Source organism: Aricia agestis, chromosome 2 (assembly GCF_905147365.1).
Source record: "Aricia agestis chromosome 2, ilAriAges1.1, whole genome shotgun sequence".
Lineage (NCBI taxonomy): Eukaryota > Metazoa > Arthropoda > Insecta > Lepidoptera > Lycaenidae > Aricia > Aricia agestis.
Genome location: NC_056407.1, coordinates 6,875,737 through 6,903,349, shown reverse-complemented (window position 1 = coordinate 6,903,349; position 27,613 = coordinate 6,875,737). Strand labels below are relative to the sequence as shown.

The following is a 27,613-nucleotide window of genomic DNA, read 5'->3' as shown; positions in this document are numbered from 1 at the left end:
ATGTGTCAAGTAAGGTTGGTTATCTCGAGCTGGTTGTCTTGAAATCGCCTTATGCCATCATAGAATGTATAAGTAAACGTGATAGTACAATTATTATAACGACGATGACGAATGACGATTTTTTTCTCGTTGGTAAAGGACCATTCAAAAATAGAAATATCGGTGAAAAAAAGATTATCCAAGATATCACAATTCAAAACTTACATAAAATAGATCTTCCCAAAACGCTCCATACAAATACTCAGCTAACTGTGACGTCACGCCTAGCTAGTTTATACGCATCGCGGGAAGATTTTGTTCGATAGCTATGTTAAATATTGCGTTTATGAAAGTGGTCTCATAAGAAAAATTTTTGTAAATTACATAACTTAACAAATGGTATACAACAATTATTAAGGAATTTTATAAAAAAAAATTACTTGAATGTCCAACTTTGAAGGCTCATAACAAAAAAAATAAAAATAAAATACATACCTAAGTCATTTGGGAATTCTTATTTTTTATCGGCGCTATGTCTTTATTTTATTTGAAATATCAGTAAATTTTTGATCTTGTCGTCATCTCTATTGTCTATTCTGTGTATTATTATTGGCGATCTCTTCGTAGCAAATTCAACAACGTTGGCCTATGATATAATCAACTTCAACTGTCACCCTGATTGCGATGCTGTTTGTACCAAGTAGCCTAGATATCGATACTTGGGAAATCATAGACGAATAGGTCTTTTACACTTTCATAATAACTTGTCATAAGATTCCATGAAGACCCAACATGGAAAATCACAATATAAGATGAAAAATATTTTAATAAGTTTACGAACAAAGTGTCTCATCCTATTATGGACTACACATAAAACAGTTTATCTTAATCAGAATACTAATGTTATGTACGTCCATCCCCATGCTATGCAAATACGGTTAATGTATTCGGCGCGAGGGTGCAGTATTGATCGCATGCATAATGTTGCCACCCTCGCATCGCATCCCAGTATTCCGATCACGGGTCGACTTTGTATCGAAACTATTGATGTTTCGTTTTATTCTTACCCGACTGAGGGAAGATAGGTTAGTTTTATACTTTCTAATCAGTATGTTGTTCTAAATTTTTTATGTATGTTACATAGTTTTAGTTCGCTTGAAGCCTAAAACAAAGTGTTAGTGTTGTTACATTTCAAATTTTAATAAATTCAAGTCTGGTCATAGGACTAAAATGGGTTGCAATTGTTGATTTTTTGATTTTAACAATAATATTAATTCAATTTTATATTATACTTACCTCGGGAATAAAGGCAGTTTAACATTATATTTTTATGAACTTAATGATATTTTATAGACTTGGTTGCTATGTAAAAGATTAAGAAAGCGGTAATTATACTTGGGGATCGATTCTTGTACCTCTGATCTTGATTCTTAAGCTGTCCCTCGTAACTACTCATATGGCTCAACATATTGCGCGTACAGGTAGATCGAATAGAATCGAGATTCGAAGCCCGAGAATTACTCTCTTTGACGATACAATCTCTGGTCGTAAACAGTTTCATAAAGTGCAGTAACGAGTCTAGCCGCAGTCGCAAGCTCTATATTAAACGACGCTTTACTTTATTAACCTTTTATAACACATTAGATTAGCTTTAGTATCATTACAGAAATAATTAAACTTTACTATGAACTTTATTCGAAGTTTAAAATTGCTGAGCAAAATCATAAAATAAAATCTTCAAGGATCGCTGCTGTATTTTAAATACTAAGGATTGTCCTTATCAATATAAAAACACTTATTGCTAAAGTAGGTACTATAACTGAAGAAAAATATTTATATTGCATTTGACGTGCCCATGTAATCTGGTCAAGTTACGTAGAATCCAGATCGTGACTAACAATATTGACATAATTCAACCAAATGTGAGTCCGCCATCTGCAATCAATTTCTCAGATATTTTATACTTTCGTTTTTATTTTTAAGAATTGACCGCCTTACTCAGAGACATTAATTATTAATGATGATTAACCTTCAATTTAGTGAAGAGTTTAACAGATAATATATGAGGCTTATGTCAAAATTTTCAATTAATTACATTCCCACAAACGACACGGGAGCGTCTGCAACGAGAATTAGTACGACTACTGTGCGAACCTTCAAACTTCATTTGAACAGTCACTGAAGACGCGCGACTTTATCTGGTGTAAATGCTAAATTGTTGTGGTAATGACATCCTCATACTTAACATCAGAGTCGGACGGGTCGGGTGGAGAAGAGGGTTGCGAGGTGCTAAGCTTGCTTTTGATTTGGAAGGTGCAGAGGAATAAAACACGTCCACAATGGTCAAGTCGAATTAATTTAGGCGCCTAACCACACCTGCATGCTTGACCACAGTTTTACTTGCGCACCGGCTTGTACACTGAACATTGTGCGTGTAGTTGATAAAACAGTAGTATGCGCAACCCCGAAGTTTGGCTTAACGGTTTTTAAACTTGCTTGAAATTCTGACATGCGCAAGCCTTCGTGTACAAACTTGTCTGTGCGTGTACGTACGTTCAGTGTTCACCATTTGTCTGACAAAGAGCGGCTTGAACAACTGGTGTTAAAATGGGGTATCATTTAAGCTATCACCAATTTAATTAGTTTTGTGTTTCTTAAATAATAGGGTTTGTCCTCAAAATAGTAGATCTGTCACCAAAATGTAGTCACCAAACAATGCAAAATCAGTTCCACAATAAATCACCTAAAATCCTGAGATATAAGGTCTAGTACCAAATAAATGTTTTTGTATGTATTATAATAGGTGTGTCCTAATAAGTATTTAAGCAAACCAATTTAAAGAGATCACCAATAAATCATATTATGTTACTAGAAAATTGCATTAAGTTCAAATAAAAAATTAGTGTTGTCATCATCGTTTCAACCAAAAGATTCTGCTACTTAACTAGACTCCCAAGGTTCTAAATTTCCACTGGTAGTATAAATTATATTTAAATAAAATTTTTAGCAGAGTAGTAAATAAAACAATTAAAGTCAAAATAATCAATATTTATTGTTTAAAATAATTACCACTGAACAATCAGCGCTGGTTTAAAATAGCTGGCTTATGGCTAGCAGAATAGTAGATAAAACACTTAATTAAAGTTAAAATAATAAAAAAAAAATCGAACCTAGTTACCTACTACCCATCGTTGAGGCCGGATTGGTCAATTTTTAAAGCGCGCCAATTTGTCTCCGCCCCTTTGATCATTTTTTCATTAAAATTATAAATATTGATGTATTAAATTGGTAACGAATACTATTAATTTAATATCTGAACGAAATAAAATGTTACTACTGTATTGGTGACAAAATATCAAATAAAAAGGAGTCGCAGTCAGGGATCGATAATCGATTTATTTGGTGACAGATCTACCATTCTGAGCACAGAGCTATTATTTAAGTAACAAAACTGTTATTATAAGAACGAAGTTTATATTTATGTAATGCAATATAATTTTATTGGTTATCGATCTCTTATTTTACACATATATTAACATTAATTTGATAATTCATACCTGGGAACAATTTTTGTTTATCTGAGAACGAAAATATTTCGTGGCGATAGATCTATTTATTAGGTGATACAACTTGATGACAAATATAAATTTTGGTGATAGAAAATATAGTTCCCGTTAAAATGTGCGCACGCTGCTTTAAAATGGCGAATTTACGTACATAATATAATAGTCAGTTCGCAACTGAATTCATTGAATCATAAAAATCTCTGCTTGCTCTGTGGAAGATCAAATCGAAAGATTATTCTGACGGGAATAAAAAAAAAATACGCATATGAAAAAAAATATTTCATTTCTGCATTATCAATTTCGTCACTAGCAAACACTAGAAAGATAAAAGCAGAAGAAATAGCTCTTCATTGAGAAATATTGTTTATACGCCGACGATCTCGGCAAGAATGTGGCTTACGCATGCATAATTGTTGTCTTGTCCCCGTGTGGTAGGTAAGTCAGTCTTACGTCTTTTCATGTGAGAAGCATGAAAACAAGTCTAGTTAAATGTACACATCAAAACACACGTCTGACACTTGACGCGCAGCGGGAGCTTTGCCGACGCGAACATCCCATGCGATCGCGCAAGTGTGCACAGCGCCATAAGATTACACGGGCAGCGTCCACCGCGCGGTAGACGCCCGCTTCGCAGTCGCTTTGGTCGCGTAGGTTTGGCCTAAGCCATGTCCCACTCTGAGTGCGGCCATTAATATATTTTATCTCACTCAAAATATAAAAACATATTATGGACATGATGATGTAAAACAATCATTATGTCCATAGATAGGGAAGTAACCATTGAAATATTTTCCTTACCCTATCGGTATCATGTGGAACTCGTCAATAATTCGTGAAGGGGAGACGCGAAACAAAGACGACGGAATCCAATTTAAAAGTGGCGTTTACTGCGCGATCGCCCGTACACATATTGCCTCCTAATATATTAAATACTTTCGATGTCCTTTATTGTCTTCGTAGAGGCGAGATTTTGAACGAGAAGCTGACTCGCGAAATATGCTTTCAGATAGAAGAATTGGTACTATATTCAATATTATGTTTAATTATTTTAGCCACAGCAATGTAATAATATCTTATCAAAAATAAATATTAAACAGAAAACGGTACCTTATAAAATAAACGGTACTATAAACACGTTCAAGATTCTACAGGCTGTAACAAAAATAAGTGATAATACCTTAGGGTGAACTACAGTACACGTATAGTGTTCCTTGTAGAGAGTTCACTGTGAAAGTAGCAGCGCTAAAAGACTACATTTTTTTTCACTTGTGTATGGGGAAACTCGTGACGCTCGGGCCCTTACCCATGCAAAAGTGGAAAAAAATCGTCTTTCAGCGCTGCTAATTTCACAGTGAACTCTCAACAAGCAACACGTACACACCCTAAAGTACTATCACTTATTTTTGTTACACACTGTATAGCATGTCCTACCTTACTTCAATTTTCACCAACCTATTTTAATATATCGGTTGAGAGCGTTTTTATGTGTCGGCTTATAGCTAAACTTTCAACCATAAAAGTGCCATAAACAACATTGTCTAGTATGGTGTTACGCGGAACAAGAATGTAGATTCAGCCTTAGGCGGGCGGTGGGCGGGCGGGGGCTGCATTCCGCCCAGCCAATATTATACGGCCCTAGTTAGCGCGCACTGATATTAAGAATTCCTTTCTCTGTAGAGTACTTTAACAGTTAGTTTTATTACTTTTTGTTATTATTAGTTGTTGACGACAGAGATAAAATGGTGTTATAGCCAGCCGCATTTAGCTACAAAGTTGACATGTTTATTTATGTGCTTTATAATATTATCTTCATTTGTTTTGTCTTTGTGATGATTCAAGGAATAAAATCTTAAATTGTAAGTAATAACATTGTAGCTACATTAGAATAATGCATAGTAGTGTAATGCAGTGTGGGCAGTGTCGATGCTGGATGAGGTGCTGTATTGAGTCAAAAAAAAGACAATAATAATAATAATAATATGTAGGCATAAAATTTACTCAACGTATAAATCATCCTTATAAGAGAATACTTATTACTCACACTCTTATAACCACTATAAACTTACCAGCCTCTGTGCTGCACTGCTCTGTTCTCGAGATTGGAGCGAGCGGTACAAAGTTGGTAATTGAAAAATCCTAGCAGTCGCCAGCCTCCCCCCCACCCCCCTACGCCAAATTAAACTGCACTACGATCGCACATTACAATAGTCGCGTATACCTACTTTACCTAGGTTCTACAGAATTCTTCGTTGAGATTTTCATTACTTGTTTTTGTATGCGCCTTCTCTCCATGTTGGCACAAAAATATTATGATGAAACCAAACAGGTGATCACGTCGTATTCTATAATTGACGATTGTGTATGGTATAGACCAGGGGTTCCCAATCTTTTTTAGCCTGCGGCGCACTTAAACGTTCAATATTTTGTCAAGGCGCGGCGCCCTTCTTTACCTAGCTATTACAAAAAGATACATAAATAAACACCTTTGATTATTATTGGAGTTTGGTTAAACAGGTAAATAATAAACTAATAAATTAATATTTAATCATCTGCCTGCTTTGTATAATTCATATTATTATTTTATTTTATAATGTTTGTGGTTTCTGGTAACGATGCTTTGCCTTTCCACGGCGCTCAGTTTGGGAACCCCTGGTATAGACATAAGACAGCTTCTCAATGGTGGCAATCATGACTATCCATCGTCACCCAACATTTAGAATATATTACGGCAGGGCTTTCAAATTTTACTACAAGTAGCTTTAGGCTAGTTAAATCATTAGGTTCCCTGCATTGGATCTTTAATTATGTAACACTGGTATACTGACAGGAGAATATAGCATTCTAGGAACATTTGCAGCTCCTTGATAAGGCTATGATAGAGTGTACTAAGTTTATATCTGAAACTTAAAGTACTAAGAGTATTTACTTTGCGATAAGATTTTATAACACTATGTTGAAGAGTTGTTAAATCCTTTTATCTCCTTTATTAAAATTTTATTTATCTCATCCTAAAAAAGAAAAGCAGAGGTAGTATCGAATCCTCGTTTTACCCAGAAACTCGCAATAAATCAGTGGAATAATTTAAAATAATACGCCTACTACGGTGAATTATATAATGTCGCAACCTCCCTCCTCTCAGTGACGAGGGTCGGGGGTGGAAGGGGGGTCGGGGGTTCCGGGTAGTCATTCGTCAGCGCACCGCAAATGTTTTCATTTTTATTTCATAAATAAAGAGGAATCTCTGGAGCGTAATGAGGGCATTTTACTTGATATGAAAATGTTCGAGCGTTTTGTTATGATGTTATTTGTTGTTGCGGCTATTGTTAAAGATCTCATATAATCATTTGTACTGCGGCCACTTTTGAAATCTTCATTTGGTTTTGGCCGAAAATATGCCATTTTTAATGCAAGAAGTCATTATTTTCACCACGCATACATTTAGAATTTTTAATGTAATCCATAAAATAGTTATATTTTGAATGAGAAGTGTGTCTGTCTGTCTGTCTGTTATATCTTCACGCGCAAAGCGCTGAACAAATTTTGATGAAATTAGGTATGAAGATATTTTGAGTCCCGAAAAAGGACATAGGATACTTTTTGTTCCGTAAAATGTACCGTAAATTTTACGGAACAAAAAGTATCCTATGTTTATTTGTGAGCGTCATCTAGTATTAAAAAGAAACATTGTCATTAATAGTGTAAATTTCAAGGAACAAAGATATTCTGTGGGTGGAATACTTCGAAAGGCTATTAATATATGAAATGATATAATGAACTTCTATTTGCCTCTTTGATAAGTTTTAAAGTTATGTAAGTTTTTTTTTAAAGTTAATACAATACTTTAATATATTAATGAGAAAGTTAAAAAACCTAAAAAACTAAAGCAATTTTTAACACACACCGTGTTAAAAATAGCCTTAGTTCATATATTTTCTCAATATTTTTATAACCATTTAATTACTAAAAAATGTTTAGGATTAACAAAAGTTTCAATGATTTTTTATCCAAATTACTATTATTTTCACTAAAATGTAATAAACTTATCATAATTTATAGTAAAACGCTAAAGAAAAGTCGAAATTCCAATTTTATTCTATGAAGTGCGTGGGTTGTAGCTCGGGGTGGGTTTTATTGTCGCGGTGTAGAGGGTCAGATATGTCACAATGAATACATTATCATGGGTTTTTTGCGCTCATAATATTCCTTTATAAGTTTCCATAAAAGAATATTTTGAGCGTAAAATTATCTTCACAATTTAGCGATATCAGGAATATTGTCGGATGTAGAGCTTTTGGAATGTGCTACGTAGGCGGCGGCTTTCTTTTATTTACAAAGTAATTAATAATTATTATTAATTAGTTGTAGTTAGTGCTAGTTACTGACTAGAAGTAGCCAATTAATATTCCCGCTAAAAACAACTAAACAGTTTAAAATAAAGGTAGGTAGGTGGGCCTGTAGCCCACCTACCTACCGAACCAAAATCGAGCATTACAGTTACATATTTTTAACGGAGATAAATGTAAAATGTACTGTAAAATTGTATAAAGTGCAATATCACATGACACGTCCCGTTGGCTCCCTAACCCGCGATGTTCGTAAAGTGCCGGCACAACCTCCGCACCGCGCTACATTCAAATCCCTTTAGGCACAGCCGGTGGCGGCCCCTTGCAGTTTTTTCGATTACCTTGTAAACAACTCTCGACATTACTCAGCAACTGTTTAAAATTGGGTCCTTAAAGCGCGGGTGCGCCGCGGGGCGTCGGAGGGCGAAAGGGCAAAGTAATCGGTCTCGAGAGCGGGGCGAAGCCCTACCCGCGACATATTGCAAACATATTCTCCGGTTGAAATTTATTGTAAATCGCGGCGGGGGGATTTGAATCCGACCTCCCCGGGCCTCCCGTGTCAATAAACGGAATGGACTTTGGAAATTCGCTTCCACCCCGTGTTTGCGTTCGCTGCCTTCGCTTTTTTAAGGGAAAAGCCGCCCGCCCCGCCCCGGGCGCTTCCGATTTTATTTATCTAAGGTTTTCCATTTCGCCGTAATTGTGTGAGTTGCGAGCTCGATTGTTGCTAGAGCGAATATTTATTTGGGTTCGAGTTTGCTTTCCATTTCGGGGCGGCTCATCTCCGCGGCGCGAGGAGGGGCGAGGCGGGGCACGGGAGCGGGCGCTCGGCCTCAAATTCAATTTGCGGACCACAATCAAATGTTGTCCCAAGAAATGACTCGGTTTTCCCGATTGACATATCAAAAAATTGATCTGGATTCTGGACCCATCAAACTTTTTAATATGACGAAGTATATTATGACATTGCGTTGTAAATAGAATTGAAAATTGCTGCATAGTTATGATGCAGAAGATATTTTTTATTATATATTAAGATTTAAAATTTGTTTATTTTGTTCACATAGGTAATTTATTAGGCACATTCAGGTTAGATTATTCTACGAGCCCTATTAGTAGCATCAATAGAATATATCGCCTTACATACCGGGTAAACAGTTCACGAAAAAGAAAATCCAAAGTAAAAACGCGCTACTTAAATATTTATTATATTACATATATTTATTTTAGTGGCAATAAAAGTGTAAGTTGCATGCTAGCATTAGTACAATGAAATGGGGGGAGGACAATCAGCATTAGGAATATATCTCGCGTAAATCTTTCACGGCGGCTTTTACGTATATCGTAAAAAACGAAGTGTCCGCCGAGTGAGTCATAAATATGAATCGTAAACTCGGTGGCCACGCTGCCGGCGCGCCCGGGACACGCTCCCGAATATCACTTTTAGGACTCATTTCAAATCTGAAAATTTTCCGTTATAAAACCTTAAAAACGCACACACATTGTTTAATTGGTGCAATTAATGATTGTCATCAATGTTAGTCGCGTAACACAAAACATGTAAATTACATTTTACTACGTCCGTACTCCGTATTAAACTTTCAAATTCATAAAACAATATACCTATTACCTACTATATAAAACCTTTTGTACAACAAACAACTGCACTGAGTGTAACTAAAAAATCAACCTTAGAAGTTTTTGTGAAACATTACACGTTATATTTTTATCTACCGTGGGAGAGCCATGCTTCGGCAGGAATGTGTCGGCTCGACCAGAGAAATACCACGGGCTGACAGAAAACCGGTGTGAAGGAGCGCTTGCGCTGTGTTTCGCAGAGTAAGTGAGTTTACCGGCGCGGAGGCTCAATCCCCTACCCTATTCCCTTCCCTACCCTTTCCTGCCCTCCTTACCCTATTACCCTATTCCCTCTTAAAAGGCCAGCAACGCACCTGCAGCTCTTCTGAATTGTGAGTGTCCATGGGCGACGGCAGTTGCTTTCCATCAGGTGGCCGTTTGTTAGTTTGCCCCTTATTTTATAAAAAAATACTGTAAAGCTTGATGGTGTTCTCCATAAAAAATGCATTTTCTCTCAGTCATAATATTATAAGAAATAAACTACACACAATATTTCTATTCGGCAACAATAAAGTACAACAATCATGGTAACTAATACTGAAGTTAGTAAATGATGGGACTGTCAATGACTTAAAAATAGTGCTTGTTATTTTTAAGTCATTGACAGTCCCATCATGTCCCATTATTATTAGCACCGATTTTTGTTTAAAAATACTGTAAAAGCAAATAACAGGATTTTCCGCAATATGAACTATTAGAGTGCCTATAAGTTTTTCCATATAAGTATACAAGTTTTCTAAACAATATAATTCAAGCATTGCCAGGTACACTAAAGTAACATAGCCAGTAAAATATTTTATTGTTTGAAAGCAGCTGAATCTGTTTGTTGTTAATTCTCGTCGTGTCCATATTTTTATGTATCTCCCTTGTTTTATGTGGCGTGGGTGTTTTTATGTGTCCGTTTTGCATGATCAGCTTTACTTAGTATCTCTTTATTGTTTTGGGGGACGCTGTTTACGCGAGGGTCCATTTCTGTTGTTCTAATATACATTTAGATTATTGGCAAAGTAATAAATTTTACTGTTGAATATTAAAGTAATGAAAACAATTTCGTAAAAAAGTTCGTAGCGGAGCGTAGACAGTCAAATATTGTCGTAGCACGTCTTATAAACCGTTACATTAAGATTTTTTTTTTAATGAAATGAGGGCAAACGAGCAAACGGGTCACATGATGGAAAGCAACTTCCGTCGCCCATGGACACTCGCAGTATCAGAAGAGCTGCAGGTGCATTGCCAGCCTTTTAAGGGTAGAGGGAGGGTAGGGAAGAGAATAGGGTAGGGGATTGGGCCTCCGGTAAACTCACTCACTCGGCGAAACACAGCGCAAGCGCTGTTTCACGCCGGTTTTCTGTGAGAACGTGGTATTTCTCCGGTCGAGCCGGCCCATTCGTGCCGAAGCATGGCTCTCCCACGTATTTTAGATTAGAGAAGTGCCGATCATGATTTTGGCATACTAGCAGACTAGCTGATTAGTCGGTTGCAAAGAAGCCAACTAATCGGCCGACTAGTCGGCCAAACCGATCATGGTTTCGGATGATTCCGTAACGCTTCGTTTACTGCTGATTCGGGAGTAATGTCGCATACGCAGCCTGCGAACGTGTCGGATCGTGTTTTGATTATGTTCACGTCATGATACAATAGGGATGATGACAAGGTCAAAGATTAACGAATTTTGTTAATAAAATAAAGAAATCACGGTAAAAAATAAGTGTTCCCAAAATTTCAGCTTGATAGCATTTGTATTTTTTTTGTTATGCGCCTTCAAAGTTCGATATTCAAGTCGATTTTTTTTTCAATTAAATTTCTTAATATTTGTATCTATCGATACAAATATTATTAATCGATAAATAACTTATGCAATTAAAAGCAACTTTTGTTATGAAACCACTTTCATAAACGCAATATTTAATATACCTGTCGTACAAAGTTGTCTCCCGATGCGTACAAACTACGAAAGACTGACGTTATACTTTCGTAGCACTTTGTATGGAGCGTTTCGGGCAGGTCTTTTTTATGAGATATTTGAATTGTCATATCTTGGTGAATTTTTAAGCTATCAGAGTAATTCTTTCAACAATGTTTCTATTTTTTAAGTGTCTTTCAATTACCGATAAGAAAAAAAATAGTCATCATGCCTATTGATGATTTCCCGGTTATATTTTTACCATACATAATATGTGTAACATGCAATCTTGCTTTAATTTTTTTTACCTAATTTGTTAATTCAAAATCCGAGTCTGTCGGCACATCTCTAATTAAGATAATATATCCAATTATCCATACTTCCTTACTTAGGGACTGTTTCACAACTTTCTGATAAAGTGCCGAATAGGCTATTCACAGCTTTTTCGACAGATTCTCCACACTTCATCTGCCAAGTTAAGTGGTGGATAGCCTATTCGGCACTTATCAGGAAGTGGTGAAACAGGCTCTAAATATTATAAATGCGAAAGTATGTCTGTCTGTACCTCTTCACGCCAAAACCGCTGAACCGATTTTGCTGATATTTGGTATGAGGATACCTTGAGTCCCGGGAAAGGACAAAAGATACTTTTTATCCCGGAAAAATGTACGGTTCCCACGCGATAAACTAATTTTGGCGCAACGGAGTTGCGGGCGTCATCTAGTATTATAACTATATTTCGATTACGCTAATAGTATTATTATTACCATTATAATATATAATATTAACGTTTATGCTTTTCAGATGCTGCTGCAGCTGCTATAGTCCACAAGGTCGCTGAGATAAAGAAAATATAATAACGATTCCTGAATGAACCCTTTCGAATTCAAAGGTATTTTTTTTTAATTAACTGAACATTATAAATTATAATTGAAGGCTCATGAAATCTTAATAAAATATATGAATTTAAAAAAAATCTTTTTGATTAAAGGTCAAATTAAGTATTTTAGTGTAGGTAGAGTGACTAACACATAAATAATTGTTTTGTCAGTCAAATGATTGTTTCTTGTGAATAAATTATTGTGATCCTTGTGATCTGGCTGTAGGTTGTAGGTTTTTTAACTTTATCAAATCTTAGTGTAACTTGTATTTATCAACAGTTTCAGCTATAAATCTTAACTAAAAATAACCACATTATGGCAAATTATGTACAAGTATCGTTATTATTAGCTAATCAAGTTATTAAGTAAACAATCAGAAACAAATAATGGAGCTGACGTCAATCCCACTTCTACAGCATCTTATCAAGAATTAAAACTTCAATTATACCTACTTAATTTACGTTTCCTTCCTCTCAAGTTTATTGAAATAAAAATTACAGGAATTAAATAATTTATTTTATTTAATTGACTGCAAGAAAAGGAGGTTATCAATTCGACCCGTGTGTATGTGATATTTTCGGAACTGACCAGTTTTGTGCAACAAATGTGCCAAATTTCAAAAGTGTTTATGTTTTTATGTTTGTGTCTCTCTTATCTCTACATCTATCTCTATATGTTGTGTCTCTCTATAATCTATATCTCCGGAACTACAAGTCCGATTTAAGTGATTTTTTTAAACCAGATATTATTTAACTTAGGGAATACTGCAAGTTTTATTAAAATCGGTTCAGTAGTTTTTGAGAGAGAGTTCGAATTATGAAGTCGGTTTCATGTTTTTTTACCGACTTCCAAAAAGGAGGAGGTTATACGCTCGGCTGTATGTTTTTTTTTTGTATGTTCAACGATAACTCAGCCTTTTGTGATCCGATTTTCAAACTTCCTTTTGTGTTGTATAGGGTTTAATTCGAATTTGGTACCATGTTCACAAAAGTACTGATCTGATGATGGAATCCTGGAGGAATCGAGGGGACTCCTTGAAATTTGTATGGAAACATATAGTGATTTCAATTTTTTCTGAAGCATTCGAGGTAAATGCTACCAAAAAGTAAGATTTCGCACCAGGTTATACCCTGGATTCGAAGGTACCCAACAGAACTTTTGAATCCTTATAGATACAGGTTCGGGGATTTCGGCGTTGTTTAAACAACTGAAAGCATAAGCCAACACATCAATTTATTTGATCATCATCATCAAAATCATAATTATGCCATGGGTCATAACATTATGACCCAATTATTGATGCTTTTCGTGATATTTTGCATCGAAGCAGATGTTTTTGATGATACAAACAGCGTGTGGACCGTTTTTCAAAATTCTTTTGTTGTTGTATAGGGTATAATCTTGATTTTGTATAATAATTACGAAAGTGGTGAGCTGATGATGGGATCTATGAGCAATCGAGGGAAATCCTTGAAATTTATCAAAGGACTCATTGTGGTTAAAATGTTGTTTCTAGTAACTTAAACATATGGTACGAATAAGAGAAAGTTCATATGAAGGTGTCTCTTGGTCCAAAGGCACTGAACAGAACTCCTGAACCTTTAAAGATAAAAGTTTTTAAATTGCAGCATCGCTTAGATAACTGCAAGCATTTGCCAAAATTTCGCTTACAGTAACATAATGTAAATAGTTAACATTCGTAGTGGTTATTTACGCATAAAGCCTTATCTTGTAGATAACTAAAAAGAGTGAAATTATTATTTTTAACAAAAAATTTAAACCGACTTCCAAGGTAAAAACAATAATAATATGAACTAAAAAGTATTAAATAACTCTTACTCTATAATAGTGCCTTTTTCAGAATTCGTCTAAATCTCAACTATTTCTGTACATATACTACAGGCTTCATTACTTTGAAGTCGGTACGACTCCACAAAAAAAAGAAATAATAAATAAGTTTAGCTGTGGACAGTTAGCTTCTTTTAATATAAATTGTGATAATAACTTAGAGGAAAAGCTTGTATTTATTCCTGTGAATACTAAACGCATTGAGAAGTTTAGAAATAATCTAAGTTCAAGTATTCAATTATTGAATGGGTCGAATAGCTCAGATGAAGCTTTTAATAACTTATTTAAGATAATAAGAACCCAATTTAACAGTGTGTTTACTTCAGTAACGGTTAGAAACAATAAAAAAATGAAAAATAATTTTACTAAATGGGCGACTGCAGGAATTAAAATAAGCAGGCAAAGATTGTATAGTCTGTATGAAGAAAAATGTTTTAATAATAGTGTAGCATTTAAAGAATACGTTAAAAACTATTCTAAAACTTTTAGAAAAGTTTGCAAATCTGCTAAGGCTATGTACATAAAGAAAAAGATTAAAAATTCCAAAAATAAAATTAAAACTACTTGGAAGGTAATAGCTGGTGAGACTGGAAACGTCACCTGTCGTAGCTCGGATTTTCAACTGTATTTTGAAAATAAAGAAATTACCAATGATCTAGAAGTTGCGACGGCCTTTGAAAAATTCTTTGCTGACATTCCGGTCTCAACTACGAAAAACTCAAACTCCTCACCTGCAGCTGCCGAAAAACTACTCAGAGATAATGTAAAGGAATGTAATGTCAATTTTAAGTTTAGAGAGATTGACCCCAAAGACATTATTGATACTTTTAAATTATTAAACATTAAGAATACCACCGATCTTTGGGGCTTGTCTACAAAAATTATTAAATCAGTAATTGACATCATAGCTCCTCATCTAGCAATGATTTTTAATAACTGTATAGAGAATGGTGTTTTTCCTGACTTAATGAAGCACAGCAAGGTTATACCTTTATTTAAAGCGGGAATTAAGTCTGATCCGACAAATTACAGACCTATATCGATTTTACCGACTCTTAGCAAAATATTTGAAAAAATAATTTTAAAACAGCTATTGGTACACTTTAATTCAAATAATTTATTACACGAAAATCAATATGGTTTTACTAAAGGTCGTTCCACAACGGATGCTGGTATAGGTCTTCTATGTAGTATATTTGAAGCTTGGGAGGGATCGCAGGATGCCTTAGATGTCTTCTGTGACCTCTCTAAGGCCTTCGACTGTGTCGAGCATGCTACATTGATTAGGAAATTACACCACTATGGCATAAGGGACTCAGCACTCAACCTTTTGACATCTTACCTCAAAAATAGGACTCAAAGGGTTGAAATCAATAATAAGAGATCAAATGGAACCAAAATAGAATTAGGTGTCCCACAGGGATCTATTTTGGGCCCATTTCTTTTTCTCGTCTACATAAATGACCTACCTTATCTAGTTAAGGATAATGATAATGAAATAGTACTTTTTGCTGATGACACTTCACTTATTTTTAAAGTGAAGAGACAACAGTCTAATTACGACGAGGTAAACTGTACTCTTTCAAAAATAGTACATTGGTTTAATGTTAATAATTTACTTTTGAATTCTACGAAAACTAAATGTTTAAAGTTTACTTTGCCCAATGTACGGCAAGTTCAAACCAATGTACTATTGAATGATGAGAAAATGAATTTGGTGGACACCACTGTATTTTTAGGTATTACACTAGATAGTAAATTACAGTGGGGTCCTCATATTGCTAAACTCGCAGATAGACTCAGTTCTGCAGCATATGCAGTCAGAAAGATTAGGGAAATTTCTGACGAAGACACTGCACGATTAGTATACTTTAGCTATTTTCACAGTAGAATGTCATATGGTATCCTTTTATGGGGAAACGCTGCCGATATTAATACTATCTTTGTGCTGCAGAAGCGAGCTATACGTTCGATTTACAAAATGTCTACATTTGAATCTTTGAGAGAAAAGTTTAAAGAAATTGGTATTCTGACAGTAGCTTCTCAATACATTTTGGATAATGTAATACATGTTAGAAAAAATATATGTAAATTTAAAGCCAAAGGTGACATTCATTGTAGAAACACCAGAAATAAGTACAAGCTAGATTTGCCAGTGATCAGACTTAGTAAAGTCAGTAAATCTTTTAAAGGTCAATGTATACGCCTTTTCAATAAAATCCCAGAAAACGTTCAAAATCTTTCAATTAATAAATTTAAGAAAGTAGTCAAAGAGCGTTTGTGTGCCAAAGCCTATTATAAGGTCAATGATTTCATAAGTGATGGCACATCTTGGGAGTAGGATGGCTGCTTACAAGGCTACTTCTACATTATTGTACATGATTTACTATGTATGTATGTTGACATTGTATAATTTTAAGTTACAGCATTGTAAATTTTATTTTAAAAGATTAATTTTTTTACCTCACTTTTTTTTGGTAAAAAAAGTGGGCCCCGTGCGAGTTTCTTACGCCGGTTCTTCTCGCCGGGATAGTTCCCGAACCGGTGGTAGGCACCGTAGCTATTATTAACATTCTGAAAGTATTTTCTTAGAATCTACTCAGAAATAAAACATTTTTTATTTTATTTATTTTATTTTAATAAGATTCGTTTCGTTCGTATCAAATCTGGAGCCAAATATAATTTGTTGTGTTTCGAAATATATTTGTAGTGTATTTTTTGTGATTGGAGCTCGATAAGTGAGATTGAGTCACGGCTCAACGGCTGTAAGGCCTTCGTGATCGTCAACGTTATGGCGCCGCGCGATTGCCGCTAGATCCTCCACTTAGATACAATATCAAAAATGGAATATCCAAGTGCCAACCTATCGGAAACTGCATTTTTCACATAATAATAATATCTAATAATATAATAATATCTATGGACGCTTCACACCACGTCCGCGTCAGTCTGGCCCCGTGCTAAGTACCTGAAGAACTTGTGTTACATTTACCAGACAACGGAAATATATTTAATACTTGTATACTATACATATATTTTTGATTTTTATTATATCAAACACATATTTAATACACATCCAGACCCGGGAACAATGAAAACTTTTTGTTCCGTCGGCGGGATTCGAACGCGCGATCCCCGGCTAGGGCTTGAGCTGCCACACACTCAACCATTGAGCCACGGAGGTCGTCATGAAATTCGGTATTAAAAAAATAAAGTTTACAGACATGAATTTCTTGCAAAAACTTTTTTTTTATTTTGGCAAAAATTGGAGGTGACAATAATAATACCTAATTATAATAATATCGTAGTGTGTACTTTAAGAGAAATTGATTCATATGCATATTATAGCGGACTTAACGCCTCCGTGGTCTAGTGGTATAGAGCGCGGCTCTTGACTCGGAGTTCGTGGGTTCGATTCCCGCGTTGGAAACATGTTATTTCCAAGTTTGGTTAAGACAATGCAGGCTGATCACCTGATTGTCGGACAAGTAAAATGATCCATGTGTCGGATGGGCATGTAAAAAGTCGGTCCTGCGCCTGATCTCTCGCCAGTCGTGTCGGTCTTCCGTCCCACTGGGTTATGAGAGTAAAGGAATAGAGAGTGCTCTTGTTTACTGCGCAAACACTTGGGCACTATAAAATTACTCCTGCGTAGCTGGCCTGGTTTCAATGAAACGGGCCACCGTCACCGAAAACGGTGTGGGTGCTATTATTATAGCGGACTATTATAGCGTACTTACTATCAGAAAATATTTTTATAGACAGAAGGTGGTCCCTTAGTAGTCGTCACCAGTCGAGTGTCGACATAACCTGACCATTGACCAAATAACTAAGTTCCCTAATCAGCCAATAATTCAATTCCTATGATGTTTCATGTACATTATTGCCTATTAAAAACCTTTTTTTCTTACCATAGCCAACTATAATTATGTATTCTGTGTCATAGCTAAGGTCCATATCTTATCTTATCTAATATGAAAAAAAATATTTAAATTTTGTTAGTCTCGCTAAATCTCGAGAAGAGATTTGGCTAAGTTTGGCTAATTTTAGTCTTGAAATATTTTTGGAAGTCCAGGGAAGGTTTGTATTAGTGGGGAAGTGATACGAAATTCACCGGATCATCTACTTTTTAATAAATTTGCAGACTACATTTCACTATCACAAAAAAAAAGAATAATACTAAAGGTACTTGCAGTTAATAGGTGCAGTTAGTGACATATCAATGATTTTAATATCACTCGTAATTATTTCCCTACATGTTACTGCTGTGTTATTATTGTCGTAAAGGTCACAACAGTGTCGTAACAATTATACACTTATGCAGTTTGCATATTTTTTATCGATCACTACTTAGTTTCCATACTACTTATGCTAATGATAATATCAATAAAATCATAATGCGTGGCCTGTATTCACCTAATGGGGTGCGTTCATGGTACGACTATGCATTACATCTATTTTTGACGTTTCAAATGTTATTGTCGTTCGCAATGTTGCTGAAATATTAATTTGACAATGTATCCATTAGTATTACGAGTTTAATAATACCTTAGGGACGCTACCACATTTTTTAACAAATATCAGCGCTATTCAGGTACCATTTTAAAGAATTAGGAGTCACACTGCGAGGATATTTTGGTTTCAAATGAAAGATAATATATTCATCTCCACGTCTATACCATAAAAATGTTATAGCGGCATACAAAATTTTCACATTAATACTGTTACGGTACACGGTATACGGACCTGGACTTAGTGAGTAAAAAGTCTTCAAGAGAGTCAGCAGGTCTTACTCTCCAAATCCTTCGAACCCTAGCACGTAACAATACGTTTTAACCATCACAATAATCGCAAAAGATTAAAAAATGGAGTTTGATTAGGTACCATTATAGCTAAATACACTGAACTAAGGAAAATTAATATACAAAAAAATTGTTGCTTATTTAGTCCCCTGTACGAATAGCTAAATATTTTATATAAAAATAAATAACAGTTCCATTTATAAGAAAAATAAGAAACGCTCTCAAATTTCTTCATACATTTTCGCCCTATCAAGAACGCGGCGAGCGTCGTAACCGCCACTGTACAAGCCGCGCTGATATTGAATGTTGTTTTAATGTTCTTAACGTCGATATTCGTACTGACCTGCTAATTTTTGTAATAATTTTTGTGATAGCGTCCTAAACTAACGCTTATGAGAGCTGAAATGCCAAGAATGGATGGATGGACTTACCGTCAAACAGCATTTTAAGCTAAGGTCAAGTATGTTGTTATAAATTGCCTATGTTAGGTCAGATTCAGTGTAGGTAAATATGGGGTTGAGATACTTAGCCATCGCAAGACCTAGGCTTGCATTGGGGAAGTAGCAAAACCTGGATGGCAGCTTCCTATCCTGTAAGTCATGGATATCAATATCTCATTAGCTTTGTCCACGCTGTGCCTTTTTCTGTTCGTCAAAGGCATGCGTTATAGCGCTGTCAACAGCGAACTTATTTCATACGTGGGAGAGCCATGCTTCGGCACGTGTATTACATACGTGGGAGAACCATGCTTCGGCACGAATGGGCCGGCTTGACCGGAGAAATACCACGTCCTCACAGAAAACCGGCATGAAACAGCGCTTGCGCTGTGTTTCGCCGAGTGAGTGAGTTTACCGGAGGCCCAATCCCCTACCCTATTCCCTTCCCTACCCTCCCCTATTCCCTTCCCCTCCCATTCCTACCCTCCTCTATTACCCTATTCCCTCTTAAAAGGCCGGCAACGCACATGCAGCTCTTTTGATGCTGCGAGTGTCCATGGGCGACGGAAGTTGCTTTCCATCAGGTGACCCGTTTGCTCGTTTGCCGCCTTATTTCATAAAAAAAAAGTTGCGTCAGATTCAGTGTAGTTAAAAAATATGGGCTTGAGATACTTAGCCATCGCAAGACCTAGGCTTGCATTCGGGAAGTAGCAAAACCTATCCAGGTTTTGCTACTTCCCGAATTTTGCTTGGCATCTACGAGTAGGTACCTATCCTGTAAGTCATGGATATTAATAACTCATTAGCTTTGTCCACACTGTGCCTTTTTCTGTTCGTCAAAGGCATGCGTTATATGCGCTATATCAACATCAACAGCGAACTTGAGGCATGCCCTCTGACCGTATCCAAAACTTCGAAAATGACAATATTGGCGTTGCGTTCCTTTACGCATTCAATTATTGAATGCGCCAATATGAAAGTTGATGACGAAAATTGAAGATGAAAGTGCACAGTGTGGACATAGCCATTACAATATTACATAATATTATAGAACTATCATGGATTTTGATATCTACATCGCCGTGTAGAGAAAACTTTATTGCACGGGAGGGGGTCCCACCGAAGACAAAGTGTGTTATTTTTCGCGGGGGGGTGTGGTGGGTCCGGCAGGGGGGAGGGGAGGGAAGGGGGGGGGGGTGAAGGAGGATGAGGCGGTAATATTTTTATGAGTCGTTTTATTGTCCGCGCTATAAATTTATCATCGCCCTACGAGCACGGCCGAATTAAAACTTGCAATTTAGTAAAATGTTATTTACAGAATATTATATCGGTACTAGGTTCCTTTATTCTTATGTAAGTAATTTTTATCTTTGGACATTAAATTGTTTAAGTGAAAACAAAAATGTATGATGATGAACTTGAAAATGAAATAAAAACTTACTTTAAAAAACTTTTCTCAACACATTATATAAAAGTTACATGATAAACAAAATTGTACACACAGATTGCAAAACGATAATAACATTTATTCATTGCGTATCCAATCCACTACCTCCGTGACAAGAGCTAAGCTCTTTCGATGTAGGTACCTAGATAAGTCCTGAACAATAATTAATTTTATTGTTAAAAATATTACATTTTATAAATATTAATAAATGTATTTTTGCACCTTTTCTTTACAGTTACCGACACACTTGTACAGTGTAACGTGTTAAAATCGTTATAAGTGCTCATTAGTGTAAATAGCAGATAGTAATTACAACTTTGTTGTTTTCTTTAAAATTTTTTCACAGCAGATTATTCCGTGTGTAAAGTGGGCGTATAGTTGCACACAGGGTGTAGAAAACCGATTATTCTTTATCCGATTTTGAATGATCATTTTATCTGTAGTTATTTTCTGTGTTCTACTAAAGTATTTGTACAAAAGGGTACATACACGTCATAAGAAATCACTATTTGCCGCACTCACAGAGAGAGAAGATTAAACACACGCAGGTTCATTTCCGATGTTAACTTTAATAAATAATTTATTTTAAATGCGAAAAAATACATTAACAAATCGCAAAATGTAGGTTGTGTAATGTATTATTACATTATTTGAATAAGGCGATATTATGTGACCAAAATGGTGCTCCCACACCGCCCGTTAGAAAACGTTTGTAAACATTTTCTATTAAAAAAACATTTACTAACAAATGTTATCAATTTTTACATTTTGTTAGGAACTATTACATGTTATAAGTGCTCCCACATTGCCGTTGCCACATAGAAAATATTTACTAACATTTTATAACATTTAAATCTGGTATTGGCTCGCAGTTTGGTTTGCGTTCTGTCTATATGAAAATGGAAGAGGGTTTGCTCATTGGAATAGCTTTCATTTTTTGTTTAGAAAAAAGCGCTCTTATTGGATGCGCCAAACGCTAAAAGAAGATACATACGATGTGTAAATTCGGGTATCTGCTCCCGTATTACTCTGCGTAGACTATCGCTAAAAGGACTTACGATCTTTTAGCGATAGTCTACGAGGCTTTCCCCGACTCACCTCATACCCCGCCATCACGCCGTTTATAAAAGGTTAACAAACAAAAGGTAACACATGTTTTATTGTGTTATAATTTGTTTTGTTATAATTTGTTAACTTATTTTTACTAAACATTTTCTAACATGAAAATGTTTTTAACATTTTTTAACATTTGTGATTAAATGTTTGCTAACAAATGTTTACTAATATTACTAAACATTTTCTAACGGCGGTGTGGGAGCACCATAACTTGAAAGGTCGTTTCTTTAAACGCAAACATTTTCAAGTCTTTACTTGAAAATGTTTTTAAAATTAAATGAAAATGCGATTGTGCGTCATGTTATATTTTCATTTGATATGAAATTTATTGCTTTCATTTTTTTAAGAATTAATTTTCATTGTTTATCGTTTATTGTTGTAATTATAGTTTGCAACGTATAATAAGAGAGAAATTGTTGCAATAATATGTTGAAATAACAATGGCTGGTACACTTTCTGTATTAAATACAGATATCTAAATTGTAAAAAAATGTGAGAGATAATAATTAATAACTTTATTATTACCTTGTACATGAAAATAACGACTTCAAAAATGCCAACACAATTATTTTAGGGCGTCAATTTTTCTAGTAATTGTAAAGAATATTTAATCTTCATATAATTAAATGCTTTATTTGCTTACATAGTCATTGAAATCAACATTTAATCGTCAACAACTTTATTTATTTAATCACCAGCAATCGATTTAAGGCCGTCGTTAGATGTTTTGTAACAAAAACATGATTAGCGCGGGCAATTTGACAAATTATTTTTAAAATTTTTGGGGGCCATTAGCTCTGGCGGAGTTCCCACCATATAGAATGTGTTGGAGGGTCGATGACGAGGCAGTTCACACAGTAATCGTGACTCTTCCCGTGTTACAGCCCTGTTGGATATGGAGATACGTCGCCAAATTCACAAGAAGATCTTTTACGAGGTTCCAGATAGAAAACAGAAGAAGTGAGCGGGGATTTTTATTGCTTTGCATACAATATAATATTATCTAAGTAGATTATTATGTGACAGAAGTATATTAAATAAAAATCGGCCAAGTGCGAGTTGGACTCGCCCATGAAGGGTTCCGCAGCAGCAATAAGGTATATTTTTATGAAATTAAAAGGTTTTTGATTTATTTTTACATTTCAGTTGATTGAATGAAAGTTAAATTAGGGTAGTTTTTATAGTAATGTAACATCATATATTTTTTTAGACTTATCATCGACTTTAGAAGTTAGAGGGGGGGGGGGGGGGGGCGAGGGGCACACATTTTACCACTTTAGAAGAGTCTTTCTCGCAAACTGTTCAGGTTAAAAAACTACTTACCAAGTTTCAATAGTACCTATAGCTCTTATAGTTTCGGAGAAAAATGGCTGTGACTAGGGAATGCAAATCTCGCGAGATTGGGGCTCAAGCGAGATCCCGCGAGTTTATGAATACAATACCGCGAGATCTCGCCAATTTCGAGATCTCGCGAGATTAGCAGTTTGGTGTGTTTTTTTACAAATAATCACAATATTTGAATAAATTACGAAAAAAGGTAATGAATATTTAAAGATTAACAATCATTTTCACGATTTTTTTAAATAGAATTTTATGCATCAAACATTATTTGATGTATCTGTCTATAATTTTTAAGTAGTAAACTTTGACATACGTATCTACTATCTATCAAATAACCACCAAATAACAAATGAAAGAAACAGCCAGTCTTCTCTTCTAATGCGCTTTTATAATTTTGGACGTGGCAGTAATATCGTGGACGTCCACGGTAAAACGATAACATAGGGAAGTAAAATGTATAGAAATATATGGTAGCGCTTTTAAATTTTCGTCGACGATAACTTTTTAACGTGCACGATTGGACATCACAACGTTGACACTTTTGAACCGCACAAAACTTCCACGGTGCGTAAAATCAAAAGGGCATTTAACGTACACCCAACGTTCTATCGTGGAAGCCACGATAACGTGACGTCCAGAATTTAAAGGCGGACTATCAAGCACAAATCTTTTTGTAATAAATAGTTCTTTTATAACTAAAAATCAAAATTCAGGACCTAGTTGAGAATCACAGTGCACAGTTGCTTAGGCCAGCTCCTCTTTGTTTTGACTCCGACTCCGTCCGCGCTTCAAATAAGACGTTTTTATGCTCAAGTGCAATCTCGTCAAACTCGCGAGATCTCGCCTTTTTTTCGTCCGTGATCAATCTCGCTAAAAAAGGCCGAGATCTCGCGAGATTGCATTCCCTAGCTGTGACATACCGACGGACAAACAGACCGACAGACATGAAGAATATCTATAAGGGTTCCGTTTTTTGCTATTTGACTACGGAACCCTAAAAACTGGAGGTAATTTTTAATACAATATTTAAACATGCAGTTTTTTTTCTTTTTTTTAAGTAAATTTACGCTTTATCGCAGCGCTGAGCGAGGTCACTTCAATGAAGCGATTCTATTGGTTCTCAAAAACACATCCCTCGCAACACATCTCTGTTGGAAACGCAGCCTATCACTGATTATTCAATGTCTTTACGCTATAATTCCACAATAAAATAATCAATTTCAAATCAGCAATAAGATAAAATAAAATATACTCATGGCCACCTGCAATAAGACCTTAAGGCGAGGGCATATCGATATGTATAATAAGAGCCCTTGATACTTATAATTGCTAAGTAATCTGAGAAGTGAGTAATTATTTCGAAAGTAAATACAGCTATCGGTCGGCGGTTGTTGCCTCCACTTGAAGACAAACATACAGAACATAGTAATATACACGACCTACCACAACATATAACCTAGGCGTGATAGCTTAGTGTTTGCTTAGTCATAATCACCAGCTGGTTATTCTATCAATATGTTATCTAGCTTTAAGACGATATGGCTTGTAACAAAATTTAATACAAATTCTGCCATATCTGAAAAGTTTTGTAATATTCATCGTGGCTTGAAATGTAGACATAGATACTGGATTAAATATAAGCGAATTACATTACTTAGCAAGGAACTTTAATTTTTACATACTATCTTAGATGATCTATTACTGTAGAGAAGAAAATACAAAAATATTTTGACGGTTTTTTTCTGTACATTATAAAAATAATACATTAAAAATATACAATTTACTAGATGACGCCCAGAACTCCGTTGCGCCAAAATTTGTTTGTCACGAACCGTACATTTTTCTTCAACACAAGTGGCTCTATGTTCTTTCCCAGGACCTGCATACCGAAATTCATCAAAATCGGTCCAATGGTTTAAGCGTAAAGAGGTAACAGACAGACAGACAGGCACACTTATAATATTAAGTAAGGATGTTTACTCAAAAGTAAAGTAGTTCTCTTAGAATAGCTTAGCTGTGAAAGTCCCGGGTTATCGGTGACCCACCTTTATTTCAGATATCGTAAATCATACAAATAACTACGTTATTTGATTACGATGGGCATACTTACACCGTGTCGCGCCGACGGACGTCCAGTCCGTGTCGACGATATCGATTATTGATGTGCTCGAATATCGATTTTAATATCGAAAAAGTTTTAGACGATAATTATAAATTAGAATAGTGTTGTTAAATAGTACTCGATAAAATTCAATAATAAAATAGTGGTAGCTTCAAATTGATTAATTTATAGAGTCACGATTCTTAAACTGGTGGTGTGACTTTTTACTGTCTTGAATTTTTGTGTTGTTTTTGATTTAAAACTCGAATAGTGTAGTGGTTCGGTTGGAGCCCGGAGCTTGCTGTTTATATCCATCATGGATCTTAGTCAGGTTTGTATTCTCTATCATATTAAATCAAATTCTCAGTCTACACAGAAAAAAAAACATGAAATTTGATTTTTTGACTGCCGTCCGAACAAAACCTTTTAAAATTTAGTTGTATTTTAAATTTAGAAAGTCGTAGTTAGCTAGCTCTACTTAGGTAGAGCTCCAAGTTTAGGTGGTTTTCACTTTTCAGTTCCAAACAAAAATAAGACGCGTCTTCTCTTTGTTATAGCTACGCAGGTTGTCTGGCAGAAACTGCTGTTAACAGTACCTAAGACCGCCTATTTGTACATACCTTTCCTATATTGTGTTTTTTTAAGTTTAGTTAAAGAATATTCTATTCATATAATATAGACCCATAGTATAGATTTGAACCGTTACCCTAAGGTTGTTTTAAATTATTTGTAATTGTTACAATTATCTTAAGCGGCTTTCTGTGATTATAATTAATTTATATTGTTGTATTACTTATGCGAAAGTAGGTACCTAACTTAAATACGAAAGTTACTTTTTTAGAACTTATTATTTATTTTCATAAAGGAATTTCTACTTGTACCTAACTTAAACTTTTCATATTTTGTGATGATTTTTATGCAATATATTATAATAATTGCAATCCGTTATCATTTTTTCGTGAACACAATATGATTACAATTTTGTCGAGTAATCGATGTTGAATCATAGTGTCATTATTCATTATTCAAATTTCCCGGATAAGATAGCGTTGATAGTATCTGAAAGTTTTTAAAAGTAAGAAATTCTTGAGTGTATAATATTTTTAGAGAAAAATGAATGTTAGCAGTATAAATTCTCTGACGCTGACTTTCCAGACTGCTTTAAACACAGTTTTATTTTATATATTTTTATGAAATAAGGGGGCAAACAAGCAAACGGGTCGCCTGATGGAAAGCAACTACCGTCGCCCATGGACACTCGGAACATCAGAAGAGCTGCAGGTGCGTTGCCGGTCTTTTAAGAGGGAATACGCTCTTTTTTTGAAGGTTTGCAGGTCGTATAGGTCCGGATATAAGTCATCACGTAGAATTAATGTTATATTAATTCTTTGCACGAAATGTAACTCTCTGATTACAATTCCAAGCCAGTCACACTTTCAACAGAGATATTATACTTACTAAAAAACGTTATTCATAATATTATTATACAGGCTGTAACAAAACAAAGTAATAATACTTTAGGGTGTGATACATGTGTATCCCATATTCAGTTTCCTGTAAAAGTAGCAGCACTGAAAATTTGCATGGGCAAGCGTCCCAGCGCAGCAGCGTCATGAATTTGCCCATAATTTAAGTTACTTTCTCAGCACTGACTTTCACAATGAACTCTATACAGGGGACTTATACATACCCTAAAATATTATCACTTTTTTTTTACAATCTGTATAGTGCATACATAATATATTTTTGAAATAAATTCATTCAAATTACCTATTCAAGTCCTAGGGAACGTGTCTTCACTATTGGCGGATATGACGTTATCAGTGCATAACTCAGATATACTTATTATTAGCATGGTGAAATGATAACACCCAAATATCTTTTACTTGGGGAAATACTTTACGTATTCCCGGCAGATTGGGTACATCGGGGTATGTGCAGTGACTCTCTAGTAAAAACCCCATGGACCATGGTGCTCCATTCCCTGTTTAAGTCAGAGTAACTACTTTAAGACGCCGTTTCACCACTTCTTAGTAAGTGCTGGATAGGCTATCCATAACTTATCTTACAGATACTCCGTAGACCATACTCTATCTGTCAGATAAGTTGTGGATAGCCTATCCGACACTTATCAGGAAGTAGTGAAACAGGCCTTTATTCTTCTTGTTTTATTCTAATACCAATGTTCAAGTTTGTCTTATTTGTTACTTC

At 35.3% G+C, this 27,613-nt stretch overlaps 1 long non-coding RNA gene across 1 annotated transcript; it reads left to right on the top strand.

Annotated features, from left to right (window-relative positions):
• Window positions 1-2,144: 2,144 nt before the first annotated feature.
• On the top strand, window positions 2,145-22,893 carry LOC121739193. The gene is made up of 3 exons (XR_006037408.1): window positions 2,145-2,240; window positions 6,685-6,692; window positions 22,883-22,893. It is a non-coding gene; the product is annotated as an uncharacterized LOC121739193 (long non-coding RNA).
• Window positions 22,894-27,613: the final 4,720 nt, after the last annotated feature.